General features: G+C 32.3%; 1 protein-coding gene across 2 annotated transcripts in view; it reads left to right on the top strand.

Annotated features, from left to right (window-relative positions):
- The first annotated feature begins 6,539 nt into the window (after window positions 1-6,539).
- Window positions 6,540-21,809, top strand: part of TEAD1_1 (Transcriptional enhancer factor TEF-1) — a 72,859-nt gene continuing 57,589 nt past the window's right edge. The window contains exons 1-3 of one of the 2 annotated variants that reach the window (XM_051210787.1): window positions 6,540-6,597; window positions 6,638-6,757; window positions 11,121-11,170. The gene's annotated coding sequence lies outside the window, so the exon portion shown is untranslated. Of the gene's footprint in view, window positions 6,598-6,637; window positions 9,391-9,424; window positions 11,171-21,809 lie in introns of both variants that reach the window. The other variant, XM_051210786.1, reaches the window with a different exon arrangement.

A 21,809-nucleotide genomic window follows, 5' to 3' on the forward strand; every position in this document is an offset into this window, starting at 1 on the left:
GAGACATGTTAAGAATGCAGGTCATTGACTAGGTTAACTCTAACAACCTGTTCGTCACAGAGTATATTTTCTAGGTAAGATATCAAAGAACTTTTGTGATTTCGCTTACATGCATGGATTTCAATGTAATTACGTCTCGTTCTACCAGAAGATATGCAATGAGAAAGATATGATTGAAGAGGATGGTTAGTATCTGATAAAATATCACCTGTCAGGAGTTTAAATGACTTTAGATGTCTATCCGCAACCATAATAATTATGATCTCAAAAGATTCACCACACGCCATGCTAATTGTCTTGAGCACTCTGCAACGCAGCAAAATCTTTTCTTAAAAGCCAGGAAAATAATAATGGAGAACAATGAAGAATAATAGCTAATATGCAGGAATTGACAAATTTTAAGAGTAAATGACGAGTGATCTCAAGAGCATGCAATCTTTTTATGTAGTAAGTCAGACGGAAAACTTTCTTCCATAACAGTAAAACGTGTGAAGACTAAGAGAGATCAGGGGAAAAGGTAACACCAAGATAATTGACCTTCGACACTGCATTATGGGATCCCAAAGTGGTGTTTAGATGCCGTTCATGTCTCATGCTACAGTTAATAGCTTGAAATTTACACGGATTAAGTATGAGACCATTAACAACAGACCAACAACCAATACGAGACAAAAACTCACTCATTTCTAGGGGATGTAAAGATGAAAAGATAGGCATACATACAGTGAGATCATTCACATATTTCACAAAAGTGTTTTCTGTGGAAGATGGCATATCATGCAGAGAAAAAAAGGAGAGATGAAAAAACGGCTCTTTGTGGTACACCTTCATGAGACACTAGAGACTTTGAACACTTTGCGCCAAACACAGTGTACTGGTCCCTTTCAGAGAGATGGGAAAAGAGTAGGAAAATCTACTACATTTTGGTTACCTAGTGATGTAAGGAAGCTACAGTCACATGGATTGAAATCACCACATACAACTGAAAGTGAATCATTGAAGGCAGTAACAGCGAACTCAGCGAATTCACCAGCGAAAACAGTTAGTGAAGATGATGTGCAGTCTGGAGTAGATCGACACCAGTTCACGTGTACAAACGTAGCTACATTGCCGCCACACCCAATTTTATTGTTTGATCGATCCTGACGATAAATTTTCAATTCACGTGGTGATTCTTAGCAATCGCCCTGTAAATCATTTAACCAAGTTTATTGAATTGTGATGACACCAAAATTACGATACATATTTCGACTTAGGAATTGAAGATAGTCCACCTTGTTAGTTAGTGATCGGCAGTTAGAATTTAGAAGCTGGAGAATCGACATACGATTAATGTTCATTCTCCTCAACGCATGTTGTCAACCACCACGATGTCTTCTATAGTACTTTTTTGTAACTTATGCAGCGAAAGGTCGTAAGCTTTTCATAAACGCGCCTGTATATGTTGTGTGAATAATGGATATAATGAGACGTTAAAACAAAGTGAAAAAACAGATAACTTGTTGAAATAATTAGATGGCAGAAACAGGTACCCCAGATATTCAAGCAGGCCACCAGAGAGTTAATGATTAGGTTTATGCTTTAGTATTACACTGAGTACAGTCTTCAAAATATTTTCCAAATTGACACGCGTCCACGTTACGAACCGGATTCAAACCTAGAACCGTTGTGTTATAATTCTGATCGTGCTTAGTATTTATGCAATACAACGTTTTAAGTTCATGGTTGCTATGAAGTGGAGCGCTTGGTATGAACTATGACTTGAGAAAACAAGTATGCCGAGTTTGTTACAGGCGTCAGACGCTCCACAGCTGCGCCCCGAGAGTGAGATGCTAAAAAATGATGGAAGGAAAGCCAAGGTTAGGATAAATTAGTCTGTTTATCAGAAGAGAAAAAAAACTGAAAGAGTGTTAAGAGAAACTCGTAACCATACTTTTTATTGTCTGGTCGTTTTTATTTTATTTTTTTCTCATGTGATGCCAGCAAATAGGTTATAATGTAAAAGTACGAGTTAGTGTGTTATAGGTTGTCTTAGCAGAATAGCTAATCCAGCATAAACTTGGAAACATGTGTCTTACTAGTGGGAGTAGGAGAACAACCTTAGTATCAATGACTGGCTGCCTCGTTCTGAATCATAAAAAGCTTGATACAAACAAAATGTTCGGTCCCGGAAGCATAGGCGGATTGAAATCACCGCCCTCACCATCAATGCTTGATATCGTTTACTTGTTGAAGGTGCTTTTCTATTACTTGACCTTTGATTAAGACAACTATCATATTAATTCGTAGTTAATTATACCCGCTCAAAAAGACTGGTTTGGGTTGTCACTTTTAAGATTGTCGGACGCTCCAGTTTGCTTAGAATGTGTGTGACTCAAGGCAACTTCTAGGCAATCCCCATAGGATGCACATATGCCAATAAGAAATTGATCAGTTGCAGTGCGAGACATCAATGGGAAGATTCAAACGACTAATACAAAAATGAACTAAGGGAGAACACGTTCAGAAAAATAACTTCCATTGTTTGTCATGGCTTCTTTATTGCTCTGCTCATGTCACTTCCTCAAGTCTTTCATCGAAACTGGTTTCATTATTGTAAGTGAACACTGTCAGCTACGTTCGTTTTATTGTGTCAAAATCTAGTCTATTGTGATTTTTCCGTACTACTTGTTCAAATCTCTTGTTCGGCAGGTTTCAGCCATTTGTGTAACAGATACGGGAGAAATTTAGATAGATTATTGTTGAACTCACAATGATGTAATAAACCTCATCGACTATACATTTATTATGATAGGTCTGTTCTCTTAAGCATTGGTCAACAATGTAGCTTCTTCCTCGGCTTCTCACTCTTTTATGCACTCTATGGAATTCTGAGTCCTATTGGGATATTAAATCCTCCTAGTCTATTGATTTCAGAACCTCTGTAATTGGATGTGGCTGCTATCCATTTTATTCTGTTAGCTGGATTCATATTTTATGAATCCTCATAGGATTATTGCTATGAAATTGGCAGGAAGTAGCTCACTAACCAGGTTTTTAGCTGGGTCCGCTTTGTACTGAAAGCTAGTTTGAGGAGCTGAGTTATTATTTTTTTCAGGTCTGTGTAAAGTAGCTGGCTTGTCAAGATACTCATAGTTTGGGTTATCATCCGCACACTTGAACATAGTTTTTTCATAGCATCAATATGTTTGTATAGATTCAGTCAGTCAGTCAGCTACAGCGTAGGACCAGGAATATATATGCGTCGGTCCAAGTTGCCATACCTCATTAGCACAACAATATGAACACCGAATCCATGGAAGTAGTTGCTTCAATCGTAGTAATATATAAAAGAAAGATTCTGTATACGGGTATAATACAGGAAGAAAGAATTGGTTCGTAAAAAGAAAGGTATAAAGTAATTTTAATCTCATAGTTTAAGGGAAAAAAGAGACTTTATGCACCTACGGCATTGTGGCTGATTTCGAGGCATGTCACCCAGAGTCTCCAACCATTGGTTACAATAGTCACATGGACCCCAACCAAGTGGTCTGCATCTACCAGCATGGCTAAGACTAGAAGTTAGTGACTTCAAGCACTGATGCCACTTTTGGTTTGACCGTCCCTAACTTTCTTCCAACCATCCCCAACACTAGTCAACATTACGCGTCGCGGTGATCGATGTTCAGGCATACGTAACACGTGGTCCAACCGTCTCAGTCTATGAAGATTTACAACCTCATCAACTGATTTACCATCATTCCCTAATACCCTAAGTCTAAGCTCACCATTACTTACCAGTTGATCCCAGAAGATATGAGCAGTATTTCTAAGACATCTGTGGTCAATTACTAGCAACTTACGAGTATCTTCTACTCACAATGGCCACATTTTGCAGCCGTAAAATAGAACAAAACAAACTGCTGCCCAGTATATTTGTCTCTTGATTGACAGATGAAGATCCCACCGTCGCCATAGGTTACTTAATTTGGTAAGAGCCAAATGGTTTGTATAAATCAGGGATTCAAATATTCACACTCTTTGCTCTGCATCTCAACCGGTTCCAGGTTCTGAAAATCAACTGTCAGACTTAATGTTTAGACTAGACTTAGTCTTCAAATATGGGTTGAAATGTGTTATTTTGTCGTCTCAAAGTGGATGGAGCACAAAAGACACCTACTTCTATATACGCCGCTTCTAATTCTTATCTCATCCTGATTCCTTCATATGTATCTTCTTTTCATCTGTCAGTCCAGGATGGAAAGATAAATATTGATTTGGGTGCCAACAGAGAATGTCAACTTATCAAGTGTATTACTGATGTTTCTTTATATGCAGTGGTTTTCGACCACATTTGTTACAGATATAGACTGAAACAACAAACCATTGGCTTCCAAGTATCACCATTGAAGCAGCCATCAACGCCACTATCTCATTCATTTCGAACGTTGTATGTTTGGTTTTATGAAACTTTCATGTTGTAACCTCCAAATACGTCGTACCGGATTCTGCTTTCCTTAAAATACTGACATCTTTGATGGTGAAAGTTATTAATTTAGACCTGTGCTGCCATCCGCTGAAAATAACTTGATGCCATTGATTTGAAACACATGGTCGACAGTTTGAGAGTTTGAATGAAACACATGTCAACAGACGACCTTTTATACATGAGTAGTAAAACTTATCAAAGTGGTGTACCACAGGATTTAGTTTTGTCAGTCCCATATACCACTCATGAGTAAAGACACAAAATGTAGTTCTGATTAAGGGTGAGAAATTTATCAAGATCATGCCGGGGGGAAGTTTGGTGAATTTAACTTTTTGAAGCATACACTAAGTAATCTCATCGCCCGAAAAACGAATATGGAAGATAAAACCTCTTTAAAAAAGAAGTACATATGAAATAATATTCCGACGCATGTACCTCAGTAAAACTCTACCGGTGAAACCTGATGCTTAGCAATCTAGAGTTGACTGTTAGAGCAATACCCTGAGATAAGCCAATCATATTAATAAATGCCTGTTTGAAACTGCGTTCTTCCCACGTTTTATGGTGATACGTGACACTTTAATAGACCAGATACAATAAGTGTTGGAATGATGATCCCAGGTAGTTGAAAGAACTTGAGGGTCCTCCATATCGTTCATAAGAGACTGGTTAATCGACTGTTTGCTAACCAGTTTCCCAGCCTGTCACTATACTAGAAACTCTTGTTTTTTATCATGATTACATTTATCATTGAGTGTTACCTATGGCACAACATGATGGTGGGGAGATAACTTCAATCCACCCATGTCTGTAGGGCAGAACATTTTGTTTAATTGCGGCTCCTTATGGTTTAGTGGGATGTCACGAACTTATGGTATTGATGCTGATTTATCACGCAAAATACCTCTTTAAATCGTGTTACGAACGTTGAATTGGTTTCACTTCCTACCCAGAAATCCTATTACAAGCCAACTAGACAACCCACTAATATACGAAGCCTACTCAAGACCCTATAATACCTGGAAAAAAATCATACAAAGAAATAAGAGGGGCTCTAATAGCTTCGATAATAAAAGGAAGATAGCCAAATGTATATCACAATACTGTTTCTAGCACCATATTTTATTTTGTAACCACACATAATCCCATACTCTCAGCTCCTTTCCGAATCGCCTCCATTTGTCAGTTGTATGTCCACTCACACCTTGTTAACACTTATTTTCTTTAACCTATTAAATGCTCTTTCTTAACATATACCTTAATAAAAGAAAATTAGAATGAGTAATCATACCTTAAACATTCATTCATGAATATTGGCTACTCTGCCCCTCGTGTTTTCTTTTACTTGCTCCCTCTTTCAGCCCCCTTGTGATATGGACCGGTTGATTTTATCCTGCACCATCCTCAAAGCCTTAGACATCCCAAATGGACATAAGGTTGCGACATTTAGAAGCTCCCACCTTCAATAGACCTATCCTCGACCATCAGTTGCACATTCGCAACGCAACTTTCATGAAGCGCGCTAACTGTGATACTGAATAAAACCATCTACATTTATATCTTATAAATTATCAACCCAGTTATGTAATTTACTACAGTGGATATTGTATCATTTGTATCAATTTGATCTTGCCTGTAAACTGGCATGCCTTATGTAACAAACTGTTATTTGAGAATAAATTATTATTATTATTATTAACATAATGAAAGCTTGTCATTAATGTCGTTAAATAAGAGTGGATTAGGCATTTTGCGTTTATTTTCTGATTATTATTATTTTCTCATCATGTGCAACATAAATCTGGTATAAAAGTGCATTATCCAGTCTAATTTTTGTCACTAAAATATAACCACGTAATAGAGAGATTAGTTTCTTTGAATGGAGTATAGTACCTCCTTTCACATTTATGAATAATCTAAATTGGTATGTCAGACACAAGAAAGCTTATAAGCTACGCGTAATATTGATACACTGTAGCCGTGAAAATTTCTCAAAGCAAATAGTTCTGTCAGTCTTTGACATCGATACTTACCACATACATCGCTCTAGCTGGATAAGAAAACGCTGTAGCGCAATTTCAAATCCTATCAATAAACCAAGAAAAGTTGAGTTAACACAAAGTATTTAGGTAATTTTTGTCACGTCTTTTTAGAAGAAAGAGACTCAAGCTTTATCTAAGGCTCTATTAACACTGGCTGCTATTTTCGAAGATAACTTAAAATGCACTTCTTTGACCTTCATTGATAAAAAGAAACTGGTGGTCTTTTAAACATAGTGACCTGTTTAAGGTTAGCCAGTTAAGACGACGAGTTATTTTTTATCTGTATTATATTAGTAGTTTATTCGAAATTTTGATAAGTTACTTCCTTAGTTCTGCCTGGCATTAATCCGGGTCGCATTACATTAGACATTCATACTGCCGTTTTTGTCACTCAACAATTAAATGATGAACCAGATTCGGAATACTGTATTTGACTTAAAAACTCATTCTACAGTAGCAGTTATCGGCCATCACATTAAGATAGATTATTTGATGCTAGCCGTTTCCGACAAGATATAATAATGTATAGATATACGTACGTATTTTGGCTAGTATTATACCGATACAGTAAGTAAACTGTCCCCTTAAAATCTCAGTAGGCCGTTTAAGCCGTCATTGGCCTTTAAACCTTTCAAAGTACTCAAGTAAATCTCGCTATGTCACAACTATTTCTAAAGTCATCTCATAAATGATCTGCTCTTGATAACTTCAAACAATTTATGTACCTACATGAATTCAGAGCTAATAGATGCTTACCCGCTGAAACAACCATGCTGCGAAAATAAAGCTTATAACTGGTGCCAACAGAAAAAAACATAACTTAAGCGATTTAGAAGCCGCTACTAGCTTTGCGAAAACCTCAAAATATTATGAAGGAAGCAGTGTTTGCTTGTTATTTCTAACTTTGAAATGATGTTTTTAGAAAAATGAAGGAGCAAAATTAACAGTGTTATTGGTGATGCATATAAATGCACAAAAATATTTTCTGTGACTGGATGGGCGTTATTCAGAAGTAACGCTTATTATCTAAAGTAAATCCATTTACATTTTGCCGATACGACTTTCTACTTTTCGATATTCACACACAAAGTCATTGTATTCGAAGTGAAAGTAGTTCTAAATTATAGCTTTGTGAGTAGAATCTGAGCAGACTGGTGAACTTTATTAATAATAAATCTTTAACCAAGATTGGTTTGACTGTAAATTTAATTTGCGTTAAAATCCGTACAACAAGCCAAGCATAAAGATTCATTTTGCAACTGAAATATTAAAATTTTACTTGATCAAACGAATTGCTATGTTTTACAACAAACCGCACCCTGCTGTCGGACTTCTGATGTATTTGTGATATATCAACTAACTTGGGTAAGGTTTTGTTTTCAGTTTTAAATTTGCTCTTGATTGACTTGAAGTACAGTGTTTAAATAAGATGAACGATCCTGTATCTAATGTTTCTCGTCACAGAACTTTAGTATCCACAGCAAACCACACTAACAAACGTAGCCTCATCATTTTCTATTATTACTATAGTCTTATAAGAATTATTAGTCAGTTCATAAAACCATTAGACCGTTTCCACCCACCTATCAGATACACTTGCATAGTCAATTCATATGATGTAAGTCTGGTTTCACTAACCAGTTAATTCAAGTTTATTACAGTGGTAAACATACCTCTATGCAAACTGGTGGCTGTTTTGGCTAAATAACCTGGTTAATAGTATTCTAACACTGTGAAAATTGAGCTTTAGGCATGAATTTTACTGTAAGTAAATGGATTTTTATGAATAAGCATATATTCGATCAAGCATTTTCGTTTGGAAGAAGGGCAATTCCTCTACCTAGCAGGTAAAAGTCATAAAAATGCCACAGGTATTCAGGGTTCGATAACGCTTTTGTCTGTAGCACCTTCATAATCGAAGGATACCAAATCAGTCAAATCAAAAGTTAGAAATGAATGAGTGAGAAGATAGTTCCGGAAGATTGTCGATGTGTTGAGAATCGTTTGGTTTGAGCTGGCTAGTAGCCGCAAGGGATGCGAAGCACGGTGTACCCACTCGTAATCTGGTGCGGCTGCGTCACCGATTACTCCCCAGCTAGAGTGATTTTAGTAAGACTAATGCGGTCAGTATCGATGTCGAAGACTGACAGAACTATGTACCCTAAATATTTATATACTGTCACCGCCATTAGGTGAAAGATGCATAACTTTAGACCAAATTCACAACTATGTTAGACTACCTTATCTAACTGTAAAATAATTTGAAACCGATACGTTTAAAAGACAATAAGAATTAGTACACCTCTAATAAAGAAACTAGTTTTTTGTTCTTCAAAAAGTAGCTATTTTCTTTCATCTAGCGGTAAAAATAAATTTTCACTAGTTCTTTACTCCGTCGTGAAATTATCAAACCTCAGTATATCGATTTAATCATTTGATCATTCTTTACAAAGCTGTCTGTACATTAAGAAAGCAAATAGTTTATAGGATTCTTTTAGCCTAATTTACATTTGAAAGGTAAGTCTATAATCATTATAAAGATATTTGCCTCTGAGATTACCAAGCTTTGACATTTTAGGCAATAATTTATGATTTAAATCCAACAAAATATAATTAACTCAATCAAGGAAGGATAAATTACTCAAAAATGTCCTCGCCACTGTTTCTGGGTTTAAAAACGAGGTCACTAGGCACGTAGATGAAAATATTGCTGATGTACATTTTGTAAAGTCCCTGTATTAAAGCTGTACTACTTGACCAGATGTCACTTAAAAGTTATCAGTACTTAATCAAACCCAAATGTAATTTGAGTAATACATAGTTTTTTTAGAAGAGTTTCTTATTGAGCTAATTAATGATAACTTGAATGCATTACCAGGAGTAAGTGTTATTATGACACAAATCATACTTTCAGCTCATGAGATCCAGAACGAATTGTTTGAATCATCCAAATGTGGTGTTAAGGCTCCCGATACACACTTTTGGATGTCTTCTTGAAAATTATTAAACTTCCAAGATAATATTTGCTTATGTGCTACGTCATGTCATTTTTACCACCCATAATCGGGCTAAAACACCACACCGGAGTTGGTTACTTTTTTGTGGAGTATTTGCCTTAATTATTTCGATTTTGTATTATTTCTAATCTGATAAATCTCTTGGTGGTAAAAAGGAGTGCATATATAGGTGACTCATGGTGTAACACTTATCTTTTCTGTCACTAAAAATATATACAAGACTGAATTACATGCAAGTCTGGCTTACATACAAGTGAGATTTACTGATATTGGTTTGACAAAATCCCACTATATAGAAAAGCTAGTGAGTGAAACACTTTCAAAATATCTGTCGAATCATTCTAATCGGTGTTAAATATGAGGCTACCATCAAATCTTTTGCAGAGCAAATATATCCGGTCTAGTCAAAAAGAATGAGGTCATAATTAGCACTCAAGGAAAAAGTAGCAGCTACAGTTAACCTTCAACAGTGGATTTTAATGTATATTAAAAGTTACAAGGGCTCAAGTTTCATGCAAGTAGGTAACCAGAATAACGGTCAAAGATTTCAAGATAATAAATGTAGACATCATTTTTAGACAATCATTTTAACCACATTTCTCTACACACCCAGACCGATTCATATTAACCGATGTAAAAATGTTATGATCCAAATGGATCTCTACTTAATGAAACTTCATGAATTACCCTTTTTGTGTTATCTTTGTATTTATAACGGCTAAGTAGCTTCTGGTGGCCAAACTTCACTGTCTTGACTAATTGCTGACTCAGTACCGTAGCGCAATTTTTCAAGTGTTGAACAGCTTTAGATAGTTGACAGAGTGTAAAAGATTTTGTTCCTGTTGATTTCTTTAGTGTGGTTCTGCTGTTTATTGAAGGGTTATCAGATATGCTCACTAGTTTTGTTTGATACCACCAATAGGTCATTATGTAAGCCATTGGATTCTAGAAACAAACCATTTACTGAATAATATATCATACCAGACTTCAGTTAAGAATGAGGTCATTACTGTCGGTCAAATTATAATAATAACACGCATATCACGTGCTAATACTCGGCTAATTAACTGTGGCTCCTCTAAGTCTAGACATATTTAACATAATATTAATACGATCAGAATGATAGCATCAGTAAAGCCAAAGTTGAAGGGTAAAAAATTTTCCATCCCCAGCTGATTCTTGGAACTTAAACTATCCAAGTTTGGAATAGTTTTGTGTGATCTCATGGTCAAACGAAACGAAAGAATTTGAGAAAGGTTTGTTAATTTACCAAATCAATCAAGTTAAAGGTGCTTATGGAAAGTAGAAAACCCTGACCTCACATCAAATCGAGTTGACTACATGAATGTAAGCACGTTTTTGTCTTGTAGTTAGTTTATTCAACTAATGAAAGAATAAAAGGCAAAGCCATTTTGTTTTTAGTATTTTTTTCCGTGGTTCTCTTCAAAAATTTCAATAGTTATTACAAAAATATTTTTAATAATGCAACGAATAATGTAAACAACTGTAGTTATTCTGTAGTACAGACGAATTTTCGTTGTTTTTGTGGATAAAAGCGATATTTATACCTGGTTATTTCCATTTTGTTTTTAGAAAGTTTGTGCGTTAACCGTATGTTAAACTCAGAAAACCGGTCTAAAGATGTACGTAAGTTGGTCACAAGTTTTAAAACTTTTTGAGAAATGAAGTTTAATAGAAAGTTTATGCCATGAATTTTTAAAACATTCCTGCTTTATTCCTTTGTTAATTAAGAGTCCTATAATTCACACTTTTAAATTTCATAGAATATTGGCGGTAAAATATGATTTTATGGATATTTTAGGAATAAAAAACCAAGAAATTTTATTATTGATAACGGTACATTACTTTTAACTCATATATTGGATTAAACTAGCTCAAATTTGAATATTAACGGACGTTGACTCATTAAAATACCCAAGGAAATGTTAATATGTACATCTTTATACACAAGCCGAGTAAAATATAGGCAGTTGACGCAATAAAACTCACAAGCAGTTAATGATTAATACGAATATTCGTCAAGATTAGATCGAATAGTTTGACAGAAATTGTGCGTCGAGTATAGAAAAGTTATTATATGTGAAAATTATATTTGAAATATTCTCAGCGATTGAAATTTGATTATTACCCTGAAGAAGTCCAGACAAGTTAGCTGGACAAAACGTTGGAATTAGTTAAAGTTCAATCGCTGAGAATATTTCAAATATAATTTTCACATATAATGAGTTAATGATTAAGTTCATCTTGTCAATAGGTTTGTATACATTAAATTCAGTAAATTTATCTAAATTTATCTGGGAGTTATATAAAAATACGGTGTTTGAAAAAATATATAATGCTTGTAGTTTTTAAATAAACTAGTTTTGAATACGTTTTAAAATAAATTAAAATAAAAAAACGATTCACCATTATTTCAACCTTTTGTGTCATTGGACACACAAAGACGTGAACCACCATTAATTAGCATCCAAAAGCAGACAACTTATGTTTGTTTACTAGTCATGAATGCAATTTTGTTGGAAGACAACGGAAGTTGAAAAAGTAATATACAAAGAATCTATTAGGCTTGTTCTATGCCTACAAAAATGGATTCATTAGTATTATTTTTATGATCTATATATAAATATATATATATATATATATCCTTATATTATTCATATCATCATATTTTTGTTTCGGCTTTATTGGAAACCAAACTTTAGGCTCCATTGTAGAGCATACCCGTTTTATTCATGAATTTTGACGGCCGTTTCGTATACTGTGATCAGTTACCGGAAAGTAAATAGCGATGATAACTTTATTCAGTGCTATAAATTTTTGGTGCAGCATAGAATTCCTGGCACCAAATGTGAGACATTACAACAATTATCGCTTTAACATAATTTCAAAACACATTCATTCAAAACATACTCTTAAAACTGTTTCTAACAGTCAATATCTATCACTCATATTCAATCATTGAAGTTTTCCACCAGTTCACCAGCTGCAACTACCTTCCCATCCATCATATATTAGGTGTCTGAATTCCAGAATATTCCGCTCCCATTTCATCAAACGATAGATCTAAAGGAAGATGTGGAGAGAACTGAAGTGTTTCTGCTGGAGTTTCCCAGTATTTGGTATCTCGATAATGTGTAACCATTTTATAATAGTGTATGAATACAATACGATTAGCATTAGTAATTATTCAGTTTAGGCAACTCCAAACCAGGTGGCCTAATTGTAATGTTTGTATGGTTAGAAAATAGGTGGTCAAGACGTTTGATGATGTTGTCGGAATCCTCTAATTTATTATCAGGATATTTAGCCGTTGTTTTTGATCGAATTTTATTCAACAAGTATCCAAAATAGTAAATAACTAAAATGGACCAATCTAGTGAGTAGAGTATTTGGAGAAATCTTCAAGCTGAGGAAATATAGTTATGACGATGGATATAATTAAAGGACCATATAACATCCCTGAGCATTTCTGAATGACTATGAATTTACATAAAACTGGATAAATCATTCTGATTGCCAACAAAAGAAACTAAAAGTTTGTCGGTCGGAATACAGGATGATAGATTTTTCAATGGAAAGATTAGCACCATATAATCCTCTTAGTACGTCACTATTATGTATTTATTTAAGTACATACTTTCACTTTTACGCACAGTTGTTTTACTTCAACCCTTAAATACTGTTAAATTCATATACACACAAACAATATAACTACCAACTTCATGTTTAAATTTTCCTGATGTTGTTGTTTCCTGTGTTTAGGCTTCATAAATTGCTCTCTAGTAGCTTCAAGAAAAACCTATTTCTGAATGGCCTTTCTTCCTTATTTCACTGATTTTTCACTGGACAAAGTATAAAGATGTTCGTCTGTTTCATTTTTTTTATTGATTTGATAGGAAAACCTATTGATCGACGTCACGATTAGTGATAAATATTCAATCCGTTTTTTTCTGTTTTCTGTTTCATAGTAAAAGATAGTGTGTGTAGCAAGTGGTAGAAATTATTATTATTTTCATAATAATTGATTAAATGATTACTAGCTGACCTGATTGATATGATAGAGTACAAGATCCTTGATTCTTGAGGTTTCCCGGAAGCGAAGAAAATAAAGTTATTTGAACAAATTTCTTCTGTTTTATTAGTAAAAATGCACATTGGAATGCAGATATTTGTGAATTTGTATTTTAATGATGTTTTTTATTCTATGGACGGGTTTTATGAAATTTCAAACCAAATGTCTTCCTGTAGAATATGTAGTTTTAGCCAACCGACCGGATAAAGATTCTTATAATGATAACTAGGTTTTGTGTATTTTTACTGATAAACGATTCGAAGACCTTAAGACTGCTTCATTTCCGTTTTTGGATGAAAATGCACAGTGAAGATGACGAAACAGTTTTCAGAACTCCCCGTTTGTGAGTATTTTTACAAGTGACATTATTCTGTGACCTTATATGAGGGGTCTACCGAACTAAGTAATAATGCCATTATCCATTGATGATATTTGATGGTGATTACTTTGTATCTTGTGATGAATGTAAGTAGTGTATTTAATACTAGATTTTGCATCAATGAACTGATGAATATGAACGTTTTAATCTTAAAAAATGAAGGTCCTGGATCCAATATATCACCGTAATGAAATCACATCACTACTAATACCACTACCACCCAGTTAGACGTCTTTCTAGCTGACTTAGGTCTGTGATAAGGAAAATTTTCAATTAATAAAGACCCTAAACTATCACCTAGATGAACTAGCTGAAAATTCATCAGTAAGTTAAGTATTTCTGCACAATTTTTAAAATTTGCAGAAACCGATTATTCATTGGAATTCAACAGATGGAAAAATGATTTTTGAATAAACATAAAGTATCTAATTATTTCGCACAAAATTAACTCTCTGATCTTAGAACTGCATGATCAGAGAAACTCAAATTTAGCTTTTATTGGGAATTTAATTCATTTTAAAATAGAACAAGGTCTTTTGAGTGCTTTTCATACAGATGGTACGAAACAATAACAAACGAACTGTTGTAATGAGTGTCGATAATTTATTGTTTAATGCACTTTTCATATAAAATGATTTGTTTAGATTCTATTTCAAAGGAGGATATGAGTCAGTAGGATTGTAAAGTTTTAAAACAGAACTATATTCGTTCATGACTTTATTGTTTTGTTTTTTTATCGTGGACTAACACAAGTCACCCTAACAATCATATCCGGATGTTTTTTTCTATTTCATCAATAATGGAACTACATGCCTCTCGTATTCTTATTATCATGAGACTTTGCTCTGATAAACCATGGTAAAATGTATAGAATTAAGCTTTAAGCTTATCATGAAAAGTAGCTGAACAATTATATGAGATCATTGTTTTATATTTTGAATGTTGTGATCAATTAATTACATACTAATAACGGTCTCTCAAGTGAATGTAAGACAATGTAGTCTGAATCGATCTTAACAACTGGTTTGTTTTAACTGTTGGACATTCCGTTATTATAGTTCCATATAAAATTTGTTTTCATTATTCTATTTGTTTAGCATTTCCAGTTATATCGATGATAATCTAAAAGGATGAACAAATTCTTCATATTACTAGTCATACAACAATTATATTAGTTATCTGGTTGAAATATTCACAGACTGATATTTGTAAATCTTATTACCAATAATCTTTACAGGGTATATTAACTTTGACAAAAGTAATTTATATTACAGTAAATTTAAGTAACTACGTTAGCTGTTATTCAAGTATAGATTACTTAGTAGTCTGTTTACAAGATATAATAAAATGATTTAGTCAAAACTTTTAGCAAACGAAATGATGATGTCAAAGAAATTTAATTTATATTACAGTAACGTTTAATGATATTCTTATCTGTTTGAAAAATGGATAAACCTATGAGTTTCCATAGAAATGTTATCTTTCTATGGAGTTACATAAAATTCATAATTATAATTTTGTATTCCATAATGTTATCTATAACAAAATTTAAAAAAGAGATTATAATAAGTTACTGGTTCTTAAATTTATTTACTTAATGCTTTTTGTAGATGTACTTTCTTGTATTGTATTACTTTTCTTTGACTTCTATGACCGTTAGTTCAACTAATGCTTATCATAATTATGTGTATAGTCACTTGTAAAACACGGATTTAGTACTTGCGTCACCTGCCAAATTATTAACAATTAAAATCAATATTATCTATATTTCATGACTCACTTTAGTAAGGTTTTATTTTTTGAAACATAAATTTCTGATAAAGAAATTCCAAAATAACACACTTAACCAATTTTTATAGCAATCAGAAAAATATTGTAAGAAGAAAAAAAGAGCAAAGATAAAGAAACATCATAAAGGAATATATTTTATGTATTTAAAACTTGTTAGTTGTTAAGATAGTAACCAAGTTTTATATTGAATTGTCTTTTAGAAATAATATGATAAAAAAAAAGATAAATATCACTAAATTACTAAGTATTCATGGTTTACGAAATAAAATTCGAATCATTTCAAAATAAGTTCCATATAGATTAGGCATTAGTTAAGTGATACAGACAGTGAGTTAATGTTCTTCCATCATATTAATTCCTTTTTGTATGATACCAACTAATGAGTGACGTGATTGATTAATGACAATTTATAGTATCTAGAAGTGTTGTTCAAGTGAACTATAGATATGATAATAGTTTTCTTTATTCGACTCATGGTTTTCAATGCTTTCAAATACAATAATCACTAAAACCCCTTGTGTGTTAATATATATTCTCTGTTGTTTTTGGAATACTCAATAGACAGTAGTGAATGGCTTTTAGCTACCTTGGAATCACTTCATTTCTTAGCTCATCAAGTTAGATAATAATGATTAACATTTCTAACTCAAAATATTTACTAGTATAACATGAATTCTAAAAATTCATTACGGAAATGTTGACTATGTATAAAGACTATAATTTCGTTTAGTATTTAATTAAGAGAATTATTTATAAATTTAAAAACTATTATCTGTCTGATGATACATCTGGTGATTGTATAGTTTATGAATAAATGCTCCCTATAGGAGTTTGATAACATATTTTTAATCTTGAAAAAATTTATTATTTCTACCGAGAAATCCTTTGTTTTCTATAGTTCTTCAGTAGATATCAGCTGTTGACATAAACTAAATTTGAACTATATCAAACCTCAAAACATCTATTTAAGCGCATATATATGTTGTATCAAAACTACTCAGGTCAAATAATTCATCCATTAGAAAATAAACAAATTATAGAAGTTTCGAGAATAAAGATAAATGTAGTAATAGGTGTTATTTACACTGAAATGTTACATTAATTGTTTAAGAATTAAAGTATTTTAAATTTTATTCTATATTTTTATACTTCATATTGTATATTCCGCTTTCATTTTATATACAACATCTATGAGCTGGCTTAGATTACACAAAATCATGGATTGTGAAAATTTTATGTTTCTAATCAATAATAAAACTCCTTTTCTTATGATTACAACGTTATTAAAGGTCTAAATCTTTTCTATGATTTATCAATAGACTGTTGGTTTGATATTTTTAATCTATTAGTTGGCTTGCTTATACAACTGTTTAATTACAGCAAACAGAAAGGATTGTTTATCTAAAGAATGATTTGATTCCTATGCTTTTAGTTTTCAGAGTGTTCACTAATTTGTCAATCATATTAATGTTTTTGGGTCTCAAGTTGATTCTTTCAACGTTATATGAAAAAGAAATATGTGTACTTTCAAAAGAGTATTTTGGAATTATAATCACTTAAATAATCAGTAGTAACAACGATTAAATCCTAGTCCTTCCAGGGTGATAAATTTCACGTTTCATGAAAACCACGAAGTTTGAATCACACGACTAACTTATTGTACATCTAAGCTAATAATGATTTAGCTGGACTAGAGTTGATTATTGATACTCAATACACTGAAGGTCATAAGAGTAACATGACCTTATTTTAATTGGAAATCACTGCACGCAAGCGGGTGAAATTAGAGAATTTACTGACAGTAGTTGGTTAAAATAACCAATCTCATTTGTTTAGAATGTTCAGTTTTATTTGGAATGTGTTTTTTTATAAGTTTTCTTAAATAGAATCATTTTACTGACTTCAGGATTTAGTACTGATGAAAAGCATACCTACTGAATGAAATTAGGACAAATTAGGTGCATGGAATGAACGGAATGAATGCAGAGAAATTTTAAAACATTCTACAGATGTAACATAAACGTTCACTCTTTTGTCTATTTTATTTTAAATGACTAAATAGGCAAGTTAGTTTCTTATCACATGTACTAGTAATCATTTCTTTATCATCTTACTCATAATTTTGAAAAAATACGATCGTTTTTTTCTCTTTGTATACGTGTTGTGAATAAAAGAGTTTAGGACGATAAGTTATGTGTCAAAAAACATCTAAATTGACTTCTGTATTACACTTATCCTACTTTTAACTTAGTGACTTGACTATTTACCTACCTACCTACCTACGTACTTTTTTTCACTTATCCATATGGTTATAAATGATCTCTTAACATTTTCATTCTCTAGACAATTGACCTTTAAATAAACTTTTGTAGAATTGTTATTATCAGTAGTAAATGTTGTAATTACCTTTTAGAAGCTTTTTTGGATAAGTGGAGAATGAAGAATGGCAACAAAAAAATGAACATGAAAGAAAAGAAAACTATCATAGCAATAGAGTATATAGTATGAAGATGTAAATACTTGTCAGAATATGGTTAATCGTGTAATCAGTTTATCTTATAACATAAACTTACTTTATGCAACAAGTAGATATCCAAGGTACCTGGATGAATACCTAAAGCATTTAACAAGAATCGTTTATTGAGCTGATAACCGTAATAACACCGAATAAAAAACGAAAATTATTAATGAAAAATTGGCAATGTAATGTAATGTACTATTTTATCTTTCTTTGTTCGCTTGTCTTTCTGTTTAAACCAGGAATATTCATAATGTATTGTTTTACGTACGGCTAACTGTTTTCTCAAGGTTACGTGTTTTTCTAAACAATGCCTTACTGTTATTCCACTTAAGAGAAGACTATATCACTTTGACCTAGGGTAGCCGACGCACTGATATGTGTGATTCTTTTTTACTAACTATTTCAGCAGTATATATTAAAGACTAAATTTTACTAAAACTATTTTAGGGAATTTATTTCAAGTCAAATACGTTAACTTCCGAAATTTAAATATCCTAATACCATTTTACTTCATGGAAAAAGATTAGTTTGTAACACATTAAATCGAGGAAGTCAGTTTGATATGACCATCTATGAAGAGTTATGTATCGTTTGATTAAATAAATTTACCTGTCAATTATCGTTTTTTATCCCTTAAGTAACTTGGAACTCAATAAGATCGTTAATATTTGACAAAATTTCTATTTCTATTAGTAAAATATGATTATCAATGGTGAAACATTAATTTCCGACTTTTTTCTTAAACCATCAAATCACACTATGATGTTTTGAGCATATGGAGATGCGTATAAGTAGTAAAATAATGTTTAGTTTATTTATCCCTTTGTTTATCTTGGCTATTAATAATAATTTAAGAAAACATGCTATTTCATATTTTCATATTAATAACAGTAGTTAAAACAATGATCTTTTTCAATGGCTAGTAGCATTAGTTATGTTTCGAGTAAAAGAGTGTTTGGTATATTAACCCTTCTTTAACTCATGATCCCAAAATAACGTACTCGTAGTTCATGATTGGTTTTGGCATGAAATTCGATGACGAACTTGTTGAAATGTGTTCAGTACTGTAGGAAATTCTACTACTGAACGGATATTCTTAAAAATCCTTATAAGTTGTCGACTGCTACACACAATCACGTTCTTGTTATATGTGCTGCTTCTCTCCCTAAACTCTATACTGGTACATATTTTTTCAACTTAGTATGATGAATCAACTATGCTTCAAAAATGTCTAACATAGGATTTACAAATAATTAATCATATTTATGTATGACAACTGCATTTGATATCTGTCTTTGGCCTTTGAAATAAAGAGATTCATTTATGGTTACTGATGGATTGTTAAGATACCTTTCAAGTCTCTGTGTATAATTAGTCATATGATATTTTACAATTTACTTCAAATTAAAGAAATTAAGCTATGAATAAGACAAGTAAAATCTTGCTGAATAAGTGAAAAACATTTTCAAAAACAACCTAACGGATTGAATTAGTTTTTTTTTCGAAATACAGTTGATTTTGACGAAGTGGAAAAATTGATAGTCACAAGTCAATTACTGAATCCTATTTCACAAAAGTATTTTTTGGTATCATAAATTGAAGTAATCTAATTACTATGAGAAGAGGAAACACCCACTTGTAAAATTGTTGGACAGAAGGTGTGTATAATATTCTATCTAATCAAATATTTCATGTATGCCAAGTTTGCTATAGACATACATGTGCACATAGATTTCATTAGTAGTACAATGTTATTGTTCCAAAGAACATATTGATATATGTTATTAATAAATGGTGGAATTTTTCATTAGGTCTTTTTTTAAGTTGAAAAATAATAAAGTGAGTGTATTAATGAACACTAATGAAAAATAATTCGCAAAATATCAACAAAATGTTTTCAAAGTTATTGCATAATTTTAAGAAGAATAACTAATGAAAATTCTATAGTAACAAAGAAAATGAAAGTTACTAGTAATAATTTTTTTGAGAATCAACTTTATGTTCAATGTATTTTGGGGGGGTCTTAATGTAGCCGCTATTTATTTGTCAATACAGATGAACACAGCCTAAAAGGTGTTTGCATTGTTCTATAAAATCATTAGGTTATGTAGATTAAAAGAAACTGTCTTCTTATGAAGGTTATAAATACTATGGTACACAAGTTTTTATTGGTACTAGGTTGAAAATATTTTGTAGTTATTGTGTGTCATATAAGCATAAAGCAATTAATAATAATAATTTTGTACACACCGGTAACGCTTTCTTTTCAGGATTGTTAAGGCTAGCTTAGCAATGATAGATGCAGTTTGTCATCGAATTTTGTGTGGTCGAGTGTTTCTTGCAGATTAGTTTGGTTTGAAGACTGTTTTCATTACGTAATAAAATCAACCCTTGAATAGCAGATATCCCTGGATAACTAGTTCGTTGTAGGCAATCTCTAACAATGATTAGACACAACTCCGTAAGAGATCAGAACCTGTTTTTAAAGGTCTTTCAACAAGCCTCTACCTAAAGGCCACTACATTGCAAATAAATGGTCTTCATTTATAACTTCAGCTAATTAACTATTTAACTTGATAATCACCCATTGCCACCGGTAGTTAGATGTCACGTTCCCAAAATATTTGTAGTTCATCAGTTCCTATTTCTTATTTGTTAATCTTTCCAGGCCATGAGATGTCTATTCAAATGATAGTACGAACTAAAGGTCGAGGATATTGATAAATGTAAATTATTTTGCTCCCGGATAAATTAGCTTTCGAGATAATACCTCCATGCTGAGCAGCTATCCGACATTATCTTGATACTAGTGTCTTGAAACATCTCTACCTGAATCACGTCAATGTAACATATAAGTAACTACGAATAATAGTAATCACTGGTATAATATTTTTTAAATAAGACAATTGAAGCAGGAAAATACTTTGTCGATCATTTTGGGTGGTATTTTCAGTACATCGGCAGAAATTAGAAATTAGTAATTTCAGAGTCTGAGCTAAAATAAATGAGTGGTTTTTTCTCTTCTTGGCTTTGTTTGTTTCCGTTTTCTTGTTTTATTGTTGTAAATGTCGTAACAAAAACTTTTTTCATGGTGAAGATATTGATCATGATTACTAGCTGCTTACTCTCTCTCTCTCTCTCTCTCTATATATATATATATATATATATATGAACAATGTCTGTATATTAGTTCGAAATGCCTCAATACTACTCATCATCATACACAAACAAGACTGAATTCAAAACTTTTATTTGTCATGATGATTTTTATACTGGTTCGATGACTCAAAAGCTAACGATGGTTTGTGATGAAAATTCTTTATAAAATCATAAAAAAATTCTGAGTAAAATAACCTTCAGCTGTATTATGTGGCGAGTATTTGATGAATCTATGATTAAAATATCAAATTTAATCATTTAAATTACAATGTGTAATCAAAGTTCTTTAAATAAAATGACCAAGATGTCACCAGTTACTTTAATTTTGTGTCCAGTAGA

The sequence above is a fragment of the Schistosoma haematobium genome, chromosome ZW, assembly GCF_000699445.3.
Source record: "Schistosoma haematobium chromosome ZW, whole genome shotgun sequence".
Lineage (NCBI taxonomy): Eukaryota > Metazoa > Platyhelminthes > Trematoda > Strigeidida > Schistosomatidae > Schistosoma > Schistosoma haematobium.